General features: G+C 55.6%; 1 long non-coding RNA gene across 2 annotated transcripts; it reads left to right on the forward strand.

The window, feature by feature from the left end:
* Nucleotides 1-1443: 1443 nt before the first annotated feature.
* On the forward strand, nucleotides 1444-12039 carry LOC144616749 (uncharacterized). 2 transcript variants are annotated; one of them, XR_013556482.2, is made up of 4 exons: nucleotides 1444-1773; nucleotides 3350-3474; nucleotides 4561-5527; nucleotides 5592-5985. It is a non-coding gene; the product is annotated as an uncharacterized LOC144616749 (long non-coding RNA). The 2 variants fall into 2 exon arrangements; XR_013556483.2 differs by lacking the exons at nucleotides 4561-5527; nucleotides 5592-5985 and adding an exon at nucleotides 11883-12039.
* Nucleotides 12040-13283: the final 1244 nt, after the last annotated feature.

The following is a 13283-nucleotide window of genomic DNA, read 5'->3' on the forward strand; positions in this document are numbered from 1 at the left end:
GTCACCTTCCAGGGGCCGGCGGGGCAGGAACAACGCTGCACGGACCAGGTGGGGCTGGACCCGCGGGGCAGATCGGGTCGGCGGCCGCGGCGCCCACAGGGGGCCGCGGTGACCCGTCGAGCGCGCCTGCCGGAGGGCGACTCGGGCCCAGACCCGGGCTTGTGGCGAGCCCTGCCGACCCCATGTTCACGGAAGAAGGGCGTCTAGGATGGCACGTGAGCGTGGGGGGAGGAGGGCTGCAGCCCCGCCCTGCCACTTACTCACCGGGACCGTCCCCAAGTTGCCGTCCCTTCTAAACACCCTGCCACGGGTTATCGCGAAGGTGGATGAGAAAATGCTTGGGGAACACCCGGAACATGCCGCGTGCCCAGTAGGTATGACTACGTGGAAACACGTAGAAAACTCTACTCCTTGTCCCGCCCCTCATTATTAAACGGAGCCCAAAAGGGGTCAAGTCTGGTCCGGGCTTCGGCCGTAGATTGCCGGCACGCGGGCACGGCTCCAGGCTGCCCCTCACTGCACCGCGCACACACGACTTTGGTGCCCGTTTGCAGCCGGGACTGTCACCTGCAGGTCCCGGGCCGCCCGCGCCTCGCGCACGTGGCACAATGCAGAGAGCCGGTGACAACCCTCTGCGCCCCGGTGCTCCCTCCACCCGGCCTCCCCGACCGGCCTGCCCTCCCCCGCCGGCCAGCCTCCCGCCGGCCCGTGGAGTGTCCCCGAGGCCCCTGAGCTGGCGTTTTCATGGAACAGGCTTCCAGGGACAGCCACCCTCCCCCTCCCCGCGCGTTCTCGGGCAAGCCAGAACCCTCCGCTCACAACAGGAAACCAATAGCTCTGTGCTATCAGAAGACATTTCCTTCACGGCACAGAGCGTCTGAGTAATGATTTCGAGCCGGCTTCACCCATTTCCGGTGGAAGGAGGCGAGTGGCCGGTCCCCGCCCCTGCACGGCCCTCTCCGAGCCCCGTCGCCCAGCAGCCTCCGGCTGGAAGACGGGCCTCTCTTCCCTTTGCCGTCCCGGGCCCGGCACCCCGAGTAGCGGATTCACTCGGAGGGCCTACGCAGAGCACCGTCACCGTGACCGGCTCGTACTCTCATCTGCGTGCCGTTCACAGGTGGCTTTGACGGCGAAAAGGCGGGTCGAGAAGGTCACACCTTTGTGGAAGGTCAAGTCCCAACGAGCAGATGCTGGGGGCCGGGGGAAGTCTGTGGGCCCGAGTCCCATGCTGACTTGGGAAAGACGGCCGTGAGGCTGCAGGATAGAGAAGAGCTTTTCTGACCACGTGGCCCACCCCGCCGTCTCAGGGCAGACGTGAGGGCCCCGGGGACAGATGCCACCAGATAATCTGAGACTCCTCAAAGAGAAGAGTCTAGTCCTCCCTAGTAATCACAGTCCATCTCTTAGTAATAAGTGTGGGAGAGTCAAGGGACACTTCTTATGTGGATTTTGGGGCTCATCTACAAGGCTGCAGGACTCCCAGCATCCAGAGGGAATTTAGACCAACCTCTTTCTTGGGCCATCGAAGGAGAGCACGGCCCTGGGCTTCTTGGAGCAGTTGCAGCTGGAGGTATTCACCCGTGTGACCTAGGACGTGCTGCTGAGCGGGGACCCCCGTCAGCGAGCTCGCCTGCTAGGAGGCCACCTTGCCAGCAGGTGGGGAAAGTGCCCGTCCTGGCCTTACAGCCGTGTTCAGGCTTCACGGATGGGGCTCAGGCTGGAGGGACTGAGCATCAAACAGGGGAAACCAGCAGGGGTGAGGAGCCAGCGGAGGTCGGTTGAGTTAAAGAAGGCACACTGAGGGGCCCCTGGGGGGCTCAGTCGGTGAAGCGTCCGACTCCGGCTCGGGTCACGATCTCGCGGTTCGTGGGTTCGAGCCCCGCGTCGGGCTCTGTGCTGACAGCACAGATTCTGGGTCTCCCTCTCTCTCTGCCCCTCCCCTACTCACGCTCTGTCTCTCTCTCCTTCAAAAATAAATAAACATTAAAAAAAATTAAAAAAGTAAAAAAGAAGGCATGTGGAGCCGTGCAGACGTCAGGACGAGAAGCCCGTGACAAGTTCCCTGCAGCAAAAACGGGCTGTCCCGGGTCTTGTGGGTGCGGCGAGGCCCCTGGGTACAGGGGAGGGTGGGGGAGGGTGGGGGGATCCGAGGGTCAGCAGGTGTTTGGCACATTTACTTCGACTGGGCGGTCAGCTGTGCCATCTACTGTGACACCCAGTCCTCCAGGACAGAGATGACGAGGCCAGGCATCGTCACCTTTATTTTCAGTGCAGATCTGGGGCCCAGACCTCCCTGTGGGCCCCCTGGCCCACACCTGAGCCACAGGACTCTCCCGCTCCTCCTGTCCGAGCCAGGACGAAACAAAGGCTGAGCGGCGTCCCTGGCCCCTTCCCCACGGCCCACACCCTCTCTTGGCCCTTGACATCCGACGGTAAGAAGAGGCAAGGCAGGACACGCGGGACAATCTCGTGAACGGGAAGAGAGCGTTTCATTTCTTCCTGAGGCGTGGGCAGCCGGCCTTGGCCACACACCCACCATTGCCGGGGCGGGGACGTCCCAGGTGGCAGGGTGGCCCCCACCCAGCCGTCCCATTCCAGATGCACCAGACTCCGTTTCTCCAGCGTGGAAGGCCCCGGAGAAAGGCCGTGTCAGGACAGAGAGCTAACAATATCGAGCCACTTCGATAAATCATAAAAGTAATACACGCTCCTGGCTAAGTTTTCAAGATTAAAAATACAGAATGGCTTACGACAAAAAGTCAAATTCTTTTGTCTCTCCATGCCCTCCATCCTGGGGACCCACTCACCAATCTCCTGTCTTTTTTTTTTTTTTTTAAGTTTTTTAATGTTTATCTACTTTTGAGAGGGAGGCAGAGCATGAGCAGGGGAGGGGCAGAGAGAGGGAGACACAGAATCTGAAGCAGGCTCCAGGCTCCGAGCTGTCAGCACAGAGCCCGACACGGCGCTCGAACCCACGAACCGTGAGATCCTGACCTGAGCCGAAGTCGGACGCTCAACCGACTGAGCCCCCCGGGCGCCCCTATTGTCTGTCTTTCTGACTTTACTGGCCGTGAGGGGTCTGTTATTGTGGTTTTGGTTCTCGTGTCCCCAGTGACTAATGACGCGGAACATCTTTTCACGGCTTATTTGCGATTTGCGTGTCTCCTTTGGAGGAATGTCTATTCAGATCTTTTGCTTAGTTTTTACCATGTCATCTTATTATGGAGTTCAAGAGGTGTGTGCATATTGTGGGGGCCAGCCCCTGACGCACGTGTCCCTCGCCGAGCAGATTGGAGACCACTTGGGGACTTCGCGGCTCGCGTTGTGTTTGTTTTTCTTGCTCCCACAGGCTGCCTCCACGTTCACTTTAAGCCCGGACTCAACCAGAGCCCCCTGCACTCGTCTTTCCCGGCCACACGGAAAAAGCCACCTGGAGCGGGACAGAACGCAGCCGGCGTGAAAAGAGAGGCCAAGGTGAGTCGTGGCAAACTGGTCAGGACTGACCTGTGTTACGCTCCGGTTTCCAGCCAGACCTAAGGTGGACTTTTCAGACGCGCAACTCAAGAAACAAAGCAAAACAAAACGAAACAAAACTCCTCGTATGTTTCTTGAGTTGAGTTTTATCTCCGACAATCAAAAGTCCTCGGCAGGTGCAAGATGTGAGCCATGTCTGTTCTACGAAGCGCTACTTTTGTTTCAAAAATCAAGGCTGCCTATTAGAAGGCAACGTATTCTTACGCTTCCTCTCCTTTGAGCTGTTGGTATAGCGTGTTGATAGATTTCCTAATATCGAACCACGTTTTTATTCCAACGATGGGGGCCCACTTGGTCACGAAGAAAACATTTTTGCTGACTTGCAGAAAAGATTTTGGGCCAACATTTGTAAGTACAGGCTCAACGGGGAGGGGTCTGAAACCGCTGGGTTGTGATACACGTCCAGGCAGCTGACAAAGTTTGCTTGGCCCATCGGTGTTTCAGAACTGGGAGGTCAAACACACAATTCAGCTTTTTTTCCTTTTTTTTTTTTTTTTTTTTAACAAAAAGTTTATTCATTTATTTTCAAGGAAGGGGAGGGACCGAGAGAGAGGGAGAAAGGGAGGGAGACAAGGAGAGAGAGAGGGAGAGAGAAGAGGGAGGGAGAGAGAGGAGAGAGGGAGAGAAGAGAGAGAGAAGAAGAAAGAGAATACCAAGCAGGCCCTTCACTGTCAGCGTAGAGTCCGATGTGGGGGCTCAAACCCACGAACCGTGAGATCAAGACCCGAGCCAAGGTCAAGAGTCGGACGCTAAACCTACTGAGGCCCCAGGCGCCCTCCCTTGAGCTTTTCTTGAAAAGTCTGTCGTTTCAGTGGGGCTGACTGTCCGCGTGGCAGACGGTCTGGGGTGGATGGCGGTCACCTCTGCACCGGCCGTGCCCGAGGCCCCCCCTGGGACCGGCACCCGCAAACGTGCACTCCCATCGTCTTGGTTGGTCAGCGTCACACATTTTAGTCACTGTCCGGCCTGTGAGGTCATTCGAGGCTGTGATGCCTCCAATTGTCCCTTCTGGTGCCTTGTGTTCAGGTGACCGCGGCTCTGGCACGGAATGGCGCTCTCTCTGGAAGGCTGGAGGAGTTACCTGTGAAAGTCCCGGGCCTTGGTGCTTGTTTGCAGTGGCTCTTCCATTTTTTTCCCCAAACTTGCTTCCCTTCCCGGCTCGTCTGAGCCTGTTGGCCTCCCGTCCCAGCTGCAGTCTGAGAAAGAATGGCTCCAGCGTCCCCCGGCCTTCCTGTGGCCTGAGGACACTGCGTGGGGAGAGGACACATCAGAGAGCACGTGGGCGCCTTGCCTTTGATCTGAAATAGTTTCCCGGACCGCTGCAGGGCTCACTTCCCAAGCAGGGGTGTGCCTCTGTTTTCTGGGAGGTAGAGACCCATCTCTGACCTCCAGCCCCTCCCCCAATTCAGTGCAGGGCCCTGGACGCTGATCTGACGGCCCTCCGACGTCCTCTCCTTCCCACTGGATGCCCAGCCAGCGAGGGCTCTTTCTATGCACTTGCCCCGGCTGTGCGGTGACCCACTGGGGTCAACGTCCCTCCAGAGTCTCAGGCTTCTTCCCACCTCACTCGGCTTCCTCTCTCTCTCTCTCACCGGCCTGGAGGGCGGAGGAGCGGAGCTGGGATTCCCGTCACCCCGCTCTGGCATCTTCCATCGTTATAATTTGTCGTCGTTTTTGGAAGTTTGTGGAGGAGGTGGGAAAGCAATAAGTGATCATAGATGGTTTTCAGGGTGGGGACGCTGCCCCCGTTGGTCAGGAACCAGGGAAGGAAGGTGAGCGTGTTGCATGATCTGCGACATGACTTCCGGTTACCCTACAACTAACTCTATATTTAGATAAATACTCAGCCCTCTAGACAAAGGACTTTGTGAAAAATGATTCCGTTGTGTAGATTTACTCCTTGTTGAGAAAGGACGTGTGAGTGTCTGAGGGTGGAACAGAGACGACGGAACCTCAGGTGTTCACAAGACAGAGTCAGAGCTCAGAACCTCAGGTGTTTGAATCAGAGCTCGGAACCTTGGGTGTTCACGAGATCGAATCAGAGCTCAGAACCTTAGGTGTTTACCAGATTGAATCAGAGCTCGGAACCTCGGGTGTTCACCAGATCGAATCAGAGCCCGGAACCTCGGGTGTTCACGAGATCGAATCAGAGCTCAGAACCTTGGGTGTTCACGAGACCGAATCAGAGCTCAGAACCTTGGGTGTTCACCTGATCGAATCAGGGCCCAGAACCTCGGGTGTTCACGAGACCGAATCAGAGCTCGGAACCTCAGGTGTTTACCAGATCGAATAAGAGCTCAGAACCTTGGATGTTCACGAGACCAAATCAGACCTCGGAACCTTGGGTGTTTACTGGATCGAATCAGAGCCCAGAATCTCAGGTGTTTACCAGATTGAATCAGAGCTCAGAACCTCAGGTGTTTATCAGATCAAATCAGAGCTTGGAACCTTGGGTGTTTACCAGATGGAATCAGACCTCAGAACCTCAGGTGTTCATGAGATCGAATCAGAGCTTGGAACCTTGGGTGTTCACGAGACCAAATCAGAGCCCACAACCTCGGGTGTTCACGAGATCGTATCAGAGCTCAGAACCTCAGGTGTTCACGACATCGAATCAGAGCTCGGAACCTTGGGTGTTCACGAGACCAAATCAGAGCTCAGAACCTCAGGTGTTCACGACATCGAATCAGAGCTCGGAACCTCGGGTGTTCACGAGACCAAATCAGAGCTCAGAACCTCAGGTGTTCACGACATCGAATCAGAGCTCGGAACCTTGGGTGTTCACGAGACCAAATCAGAGCTCAGAACCTCAGGTGTTCACCGGATCGAATCAGAGCCCAGAACCTCGGGTGTTCACCGGATCGAATCAGGGCCCAGAACCTCGGGTGTTCACCGGATCGAATCAGGGCCCAGAACCTTGGGTGTTCGCAAGACCAAATTGGAGCTTGGTTTACCAGACCGAATCAGAGCTCAGAACCTCGGGTGTTCACCGGATCGAATCAGACCTCAGAACCTCGGGTGTTCACGAGACCGAATCAGAGCTCGGAACCTCAGGTGTTCACTGGATCAAATCAGAGCCCAGAACCTCGGGTGTTCACCGGATGGAATCAGATCTGGTGCTTCTGTGTCCAGAAAGTGAGGTTTGAGGCCAGCTTCTCAGGATGGGCATGAACACGTGCTATCGTTGAGGGGGCTGTTGTGGGAACCTATTCCTTCCGTCTGCTCACCCCTTTTGTCTGCCATCCGGCAAAAGAACCTGACCTCTTGGCCGGAAGGATGGACACATGATCTCAGCCAGAATCAGAAAGTCCTCTAGTGGGATTTTTCAGATGGGGTCTGGGACAGACAGGCTGCTTCTCCCAGTGTCAGAGTGCCGTGGCCGTGACAAGTGAGTGTGCAGGGAGTAAAACCAACACAAGGGGCCCAAGAGGGAGAGACTTGAGGCTCCGGTCATCTCCGAAGCCGCCTTGCCGCCATCCGGCTGTGGACTTGATCATACCAACCTGACCGAGCTCCCTCGGATTGGGTTTGGAGAATGTACAGGCTCCTGACTAATGGACGCCCCCGCGGGGGCAGGAGTTAGGGGCTGCGGGGAATCACGACTCTCACATTGGCTCCGTACCTCCAATTCCTGAAGAATGACAGCCATTGATTTGTCACGGAAGATGTCAGAGCAGATTCTCTGTTAGAATCTCGGTGTGATTCCTAGTGCTTTAGTGAGCATGGCTTTTATTTTGGATATTTGCACCAAACAAGGGTTATAAAGGTAGAAGCTTGAGAGAACAAGGGATCAGAAGAAGGAAGGATTCTTTCTGAGTCCCATGGACGTGATGTGGCAGTGAGGTCAGGGGCTGTGACCAGGGAGAGCCGAGGTCTCCCTGAACTTCTCCCTGAACATCCCATGAACTTCGGGATGCTGAGGAGGAGGACAGCGCAGGCCCAGGAGCAGAGAGGCTGATGGTCGGTCGGGCGGCTGGCTGGGGGGCTCTGAGGAGGAAGCCCCCAAGTGAGGACCCGCAGGTTGTGCAGACGCTGCCTTCCTTCCAGCCGTGAACGTGAAATAGCTTAGCGAGGTCTATCGCGTGCCATCTTGACTCTGTCCAGAAGTGGGTGCCCGTGCCATGGTAGAGCTTTAACAAGGAAGAGCTTGGGTTCCCCAATCTCTGGACCTCGATTCCTTGTTTTCCTCTGACTCACAGGGGAGCTTCGGGTCTCTGGAAATTGTTACACTCATGTTTCTCCCCCTTCAACTCAGTTTTAGGCTTCATAAAAGTGTAGGGTAGACAGAGAAGGGGGAAAAAAGTCCAGACAGGATGCACATGATTTCATTAACAATTTTCCAGGTTATTAAATGCACGTATCTTTTGAAAACCGGGATTGCACGGTTTTATTTTGCAGCCTGATTTCTCTCACGTGTATGCTTTCTGAGCATAAAATGGGCACATTGATGCACACGACGTTAGAAGCACGCGATACACGTAGCCACATTGCGCCCTCCGTCTCATTGCGCGCAATTCATACTTGTCGTTATTGTAGCTTCTGGAAATACACCTTCGGCGTCGTGCAACATTGCTACGTGTGGACGCAAACAAAAACTATCTGTTTCAGCGGTGGGCATTCAACCCTCTCTAATTCGTGACATTAAATGTTCCATGGCAGCAAGTATGGAACAAGGTTCCGTGTATCCTTGAGTGAGTCTTTGCTTCGTTACCTATTATTTCCTTAGGCTAGATTTCTAGAGGTAGTTCAAGGAGGACACACAGATTTTGGGCTCTTATTACACATGGACAGATTGTTTTCCAGAAAGATTCACCCATTGTATACTCTTGCCCTGAGTGAATGATGATTTCCCTTGTACCTTTACCGATTGAACCCTCCAACTCTGGCCAGAAGGGAGCAGAGAGAATGGGTGATGGGCGTTGAGGAGGGCACTTGTTGGGATGAGCACTGGGTGTTGTATGTAAGCCGATCTGACAATAACTTATATTTAAAAAGAAAGAAAATATTTGCCAATTTGATGGATCAACAAAAGATATTTTAACTGGCATTTGTTGGATTAGTAGTGGGGGTTGATTTTTTAAATGTATTTATTCCTATTCTTTTGTGAAAACTCTCATTTTTGTCCATTGGGTTTTTTCTTTTTTCAAAAAAAATTTTTTTTTAACATTTATTTATTTTTGAGACAGAGAGACGGAGCATGAACAGGGGAGGGTCAGAGAGAGAGGGAGACACAGAATCTGAAACAGGCTCCAGGCTCCGAGCTGTCAGCACAGAGCCCGACGCGGGGCTCGAACTCGCGGACTGCGAGATCATGACCTGAGCCGAAGTCGGACGCTTAACCGACTGAGCCACCCAGGCGCCCCATTGGGTTTTTTTCTAAATAGACTTGATTTTTTCTTAGTTCTTGACGAATTATGAATATTAATCCTTTGCCATTTTATTGCAAGTTTGCAATTGGCTGTTTTCTAACTAAATTCAGATTGTTTTCGTTCTACACTCAGACTGTTTAAAAACATTTTTTAAATGTTTATTTTTACTTTTGAGAGAGAGGGAGAGAGAGAGGGAGACAGAGCACGAGCAGGGCAGGGGCAGAGAGAGAGGGAGACAGAATCCAAAGCAGGCTCCAGGCTCCGAGCTGTCCGCACAGAGCGTGACGCGGGGCTCGAACTCTCGAACCGTGAGATCATGACCTGAGCTGAAGTCGGACGCTTCACTGCCTGAGCCACCCAGGTGCCCCTACCCTCAAAATTGATCTTTTGCTGTGATATTGTTTCATTGCATTTATTCTCAGAAAGCTCTTATATTAAACTTTACTTATATGGTATTTTGATTATCTCATGATTTCATTTAACATTTTTGATTCTGAAAAAATTTTTTTGTAATTTTGACAACAAAATTAGAAACAGAGCAAGTGCAGAGACTAATTTAACGCATTCTCGTATAGCCTGCTACTGGAATTGAACAGATTTTGTCATCTGGGCGCATTCTCTTTCAATTTTTACCATGCCAGAAGTCAAAGGTCCCTGAAACGCCCTTTCTGTTCTGCCTTAGTCTCCTCAGAGCGAACCCACCATGAAATCCGTGGACATCCCGCCCCCCAGCCCGTGTTTCTATGCTTTTATCTTATTTTACCCCCTGAAAACAGTATAGAGTATTATGTCATGTATTAAAAAGGAAAGATGAATAAGGGGTGCCTGGGGGGCTCAGTCGGTTAAACATCTGACTTCGGCTCAGGCTGTGATCTCACGGTTCGTGGGTTCGAGCCCCCTGTCAGGCTCTGTGCTGACAGCTCAGAGCCTGGAGCCCGCTTCGGATTCTGGGTCTCCCTGTCTCTCTGCCCTTCCTCCACTCATGCTCTCTCTCTCTGTCTCTCTCAAAAATAAATAAAAACATTTAAACAAATTTAAAAAGAAAAGATGAAGAAATCCTATTCTATGGATATATTCTGCAACTTTTCTTTCTGTAACCCAAGATCCTGCTTTTGGGATTTATGCACTGGGATACTTAGCAGTAGCTTACGGGATTCGGGGTGCAGGGCGGGCGCGTGAGTCTACCCCATCCCCTACTCTGTGCCCAGGGGAGCACCTGGGCACCTCCAGCCGCTGGCCTCCAGCCCGGCCTACACACGGCGGGGCCTCTGAGAGCTTGTCTTCGAAGGTGGGGTCTCTGAGAAGGAGACCAGCGGGCAGGAGGGGACTGGGGGGTAGACACTGGTGGAAGAGAAGGGAAGGAAGCAGGTGGACAGGGGAAAACCGGGCGTTGGTTCAGTCTCAGGAAGCCCCTGCCAGCCCCCCGGAGGCGTCCAAAGCAAGGAGGACCTCCCGACTTGCCGGGAGTTGGCGTGGGCATCAGAGCCTCCCCCGCCCCCGCATCTAACAACACTCCTTGTGCGCCACCCTGGCCGGCACCGTGGCCTTGGGCACAGTGGCTGGCTTCAGCCCAGCCTCGTTCAGAAGAGGGCTGAGCACGGACGGCATGCCCGGCCGCTGGGGGCTCGGTCCTTCCGCCCGGAAGGGGGACGTGGGCAGCGCATCTTGGCGTCCGCTGCCCTTGTCTCGTCACTTCTCCGCCTTGAGAATCAGGCGTTCTCTGCAACGGTCCCGAGGGCGGGGCTCTCCAAGAGCCACGGAGCCACAGACTGTCCCGCAGCCCCTGGTGAGCAAGCGTGGAGGGCTTCGAAGTCCGCAGCAGGTGCCGGCCGTTGCCGCTAGGCGTGCTTTTCCCTCACATGTTCCACCCGGTTTGGTCCTGTCTGTAGTCCGTGTCGCAAGGAAAAAAACTGTCTGTAGTTATTGGCATGTAGATGAACCGACTCGTGTTCGCTCATGCATGTTTGTTGAGTGCCTCGGTGTCCCCGGGCGTGGGTCCGGCGGTTGTAGACACAGTGTTCAGACAGCAAAGTAACACACACACGCACACGCACACGTGCATGATGTCATGACGGGTGGGAACACATTAAGTGGGGAAAAAAATCAGGTCAGGTTAAAGGGGTAGAGAGTGGGGAAAGGCGGCCTATGTCAGTTCAAACAGGGACCTGGGAGAGCTTTTCTGATAAAGTGACATTTAAGCAGAAACTGGAAGGAAATGAAGGGGTGGGAAGTGTAAGTGTTTGGGATAAGGGTGTTCGAGGCAGAGGCACAGCATATGCAAAGGTCCTGAGGCAGAAGAAAGCCCGGCAAGTTCAAGAATCCTCTGAAAGGTCGGTGTGGCTGGACTGGGGTGAGGGAGGGAGGCACAGCAGACGCTTACAGAGGGAGCCGGGTCTGACCAGGCGAGGCCCCGTGGACCATCCGGAGAAGTTTTGTCTTTGACCCTGATTAGGATGAGAGCCACTGTACGGTCTGAAGGGGCCAGTGGGATAACCTGGCTGAGGGTTAAAAGGAGCACTCTAGAAGCTGGGTGAAGGGTGGAGATTCGGGGGACACGAACGGAAGCGGGAGGATTCCTGCAGGAGCCCAGGAAGACAGGGCTCGCTCTGGGAGAATGGACAGGTCATATCCAGCCCCTGGACCGGACAAGGTCCACTAGCGAGTGACTATCGATGGGGAAGACGTCCCAGGACGGAGTCCCATGGCCCCCCAGCCGGTGGAGGTCAGAGAGAGGGTGAGGCCAGCTGGGAGCCGGGAGGGGGAGGACGGCCCGCCAGCTGCCCGCGGAAGGCGCGTGGAGACCTCGTTCCGGCGACGGGCCGTGATCGGCGGGGTGGGTGCCGCTGAGAGCTCACCTGTCCCGGCTGCTACCGCTCACGTGCGTGGCGTTTCCCAGGCGGAAGTGGGGGTTGGGCCGTCCCCGCTGGAATTCGGGAGGCAGGGAAATTAACACCTAACCTCAGGCCTTGGTCTTGGCAGACGCTGTTACGGGCGATGGCGATGAACGGAATCACTTGTCTGGAAGAAAGGAGGCCTCCTCTCTGCAGACCCGGGAGGGCTCTTCTCTAGAGGTGGGGGGCTCCGGGGCCGCTCCCTCAGCCAGCGATGGCCGCGGTCGCATCCGGAGCGCTGCTCTGTCCTCGCAGCTGTCGGTGACCGCCGGCCTGAGAAAGCACCTTGGGCAGGCTCCCGCCCTTTGTGGCCTCGCCCCCCAGCCCCTCTCTTCACCTCCCCTGTAAAACACCTGCACACAATCCTTGTGGCAGGACCTCCTTCCGGGGGAGCCCAAACTAAGCCGGATGTTCCACGATGGCGTAACCCCGCAAAGCTGGACGGCTGGGGGACGTCCCGATGACAGCCGGGCAGCCTGATGACGCAGCAAACCCTTCCCACACTCTGCATCGGCAGCAAAAAGATTCGGAGTACCCCGCGCGGGTGTGCATGGGTCGGAGTAGCTGCCCATTTGCAGGTGACCTAGGGCATCCTTTCTTGCATCTGCGGGACCCCTAAGGCATCCTCTAGAAGAAGCCAGACGGAGTCGGGATGTTTTTATCCACGACGGTTTGCGTACTGGCCGCGGGGGCTGGAGAACAAGGCCCACCCGGCCTGGCCCTTTCTGTTCCTCCGGCGCGAGATCCCAAGAGTCTCTGGAGACCTCTTTGTGCTCGTCTCTGTCCTTGGGGGCCCGGAGGGGCAGTGGGCAGAAGGACCGAGCGGGCCGCACCACAGATGGAAAGCCCCCCCGCGGGGGGCCCTATTGCCTTCCCGTCCAGCCTCTCTGGTTCTCTAACCACCATGTTCCCTGCACCAGCCTCCGGCCACCTAAGGTTACAGGACCGACCGCTCAAGTCCACGGCCGTGGCTGGACGCGCCTCGGGGCTGGACGCAGTCCTGTGGCCATCCCGCCATCCAGCGCGTCCCCCGTGGGCTCCGTCTGGCAGCCACTGGCCTTCCCCTTCTCAGGCGAGGCCCGCCGGCCCCCCACTTACCGAGGAGCTCGAAGCCATGCACTGAGAGCCCGGAACCCCTCTCCATCCGAGCCGGTGCCCGTCCCACCCGCCTGCCTCCAGAGGAGCCCCTTCCCCAGGGCCCGCCCTGCAGGGTCCCCCCCTTCCACCCCTTCCTCTCCCTGCTTCTTTTCTCTCTGGCGAAATGCAACCCCCCCCCCCCCCCCCCCCCGTCAACAGTTCTCCCCAGGGGGTTGTCGCTGCTCTGTCTGAAGAGTGGCACGGCTTCTCCCCTCACACCTCCTGAAGCACTGATGTCCCTCGTGTGTAGAGAGATTTGGGGACATCGGATGCGAACTGGAAACACTCAGGAGAGCCAATAACTGCCCCACCCCCACCCGGGCCCCTTTTAGATTCTGGTTTTAGATTTTTT

This window comes from Panthera onca, chromosome B3 (genome assembly GCF_046562875.1).
Source record: "Panthera onca isolate mPanOnc1 chromosome B3, mPanOnc1 haplotype 2, whole genome shotgun sequence".
In the NCBI taxonomy this organism is placed as follows: Eukaryota; Metazoa; Chordata; class Mammalia; order Carnivora; family Felidae; genus Panthera; species Panthera onca.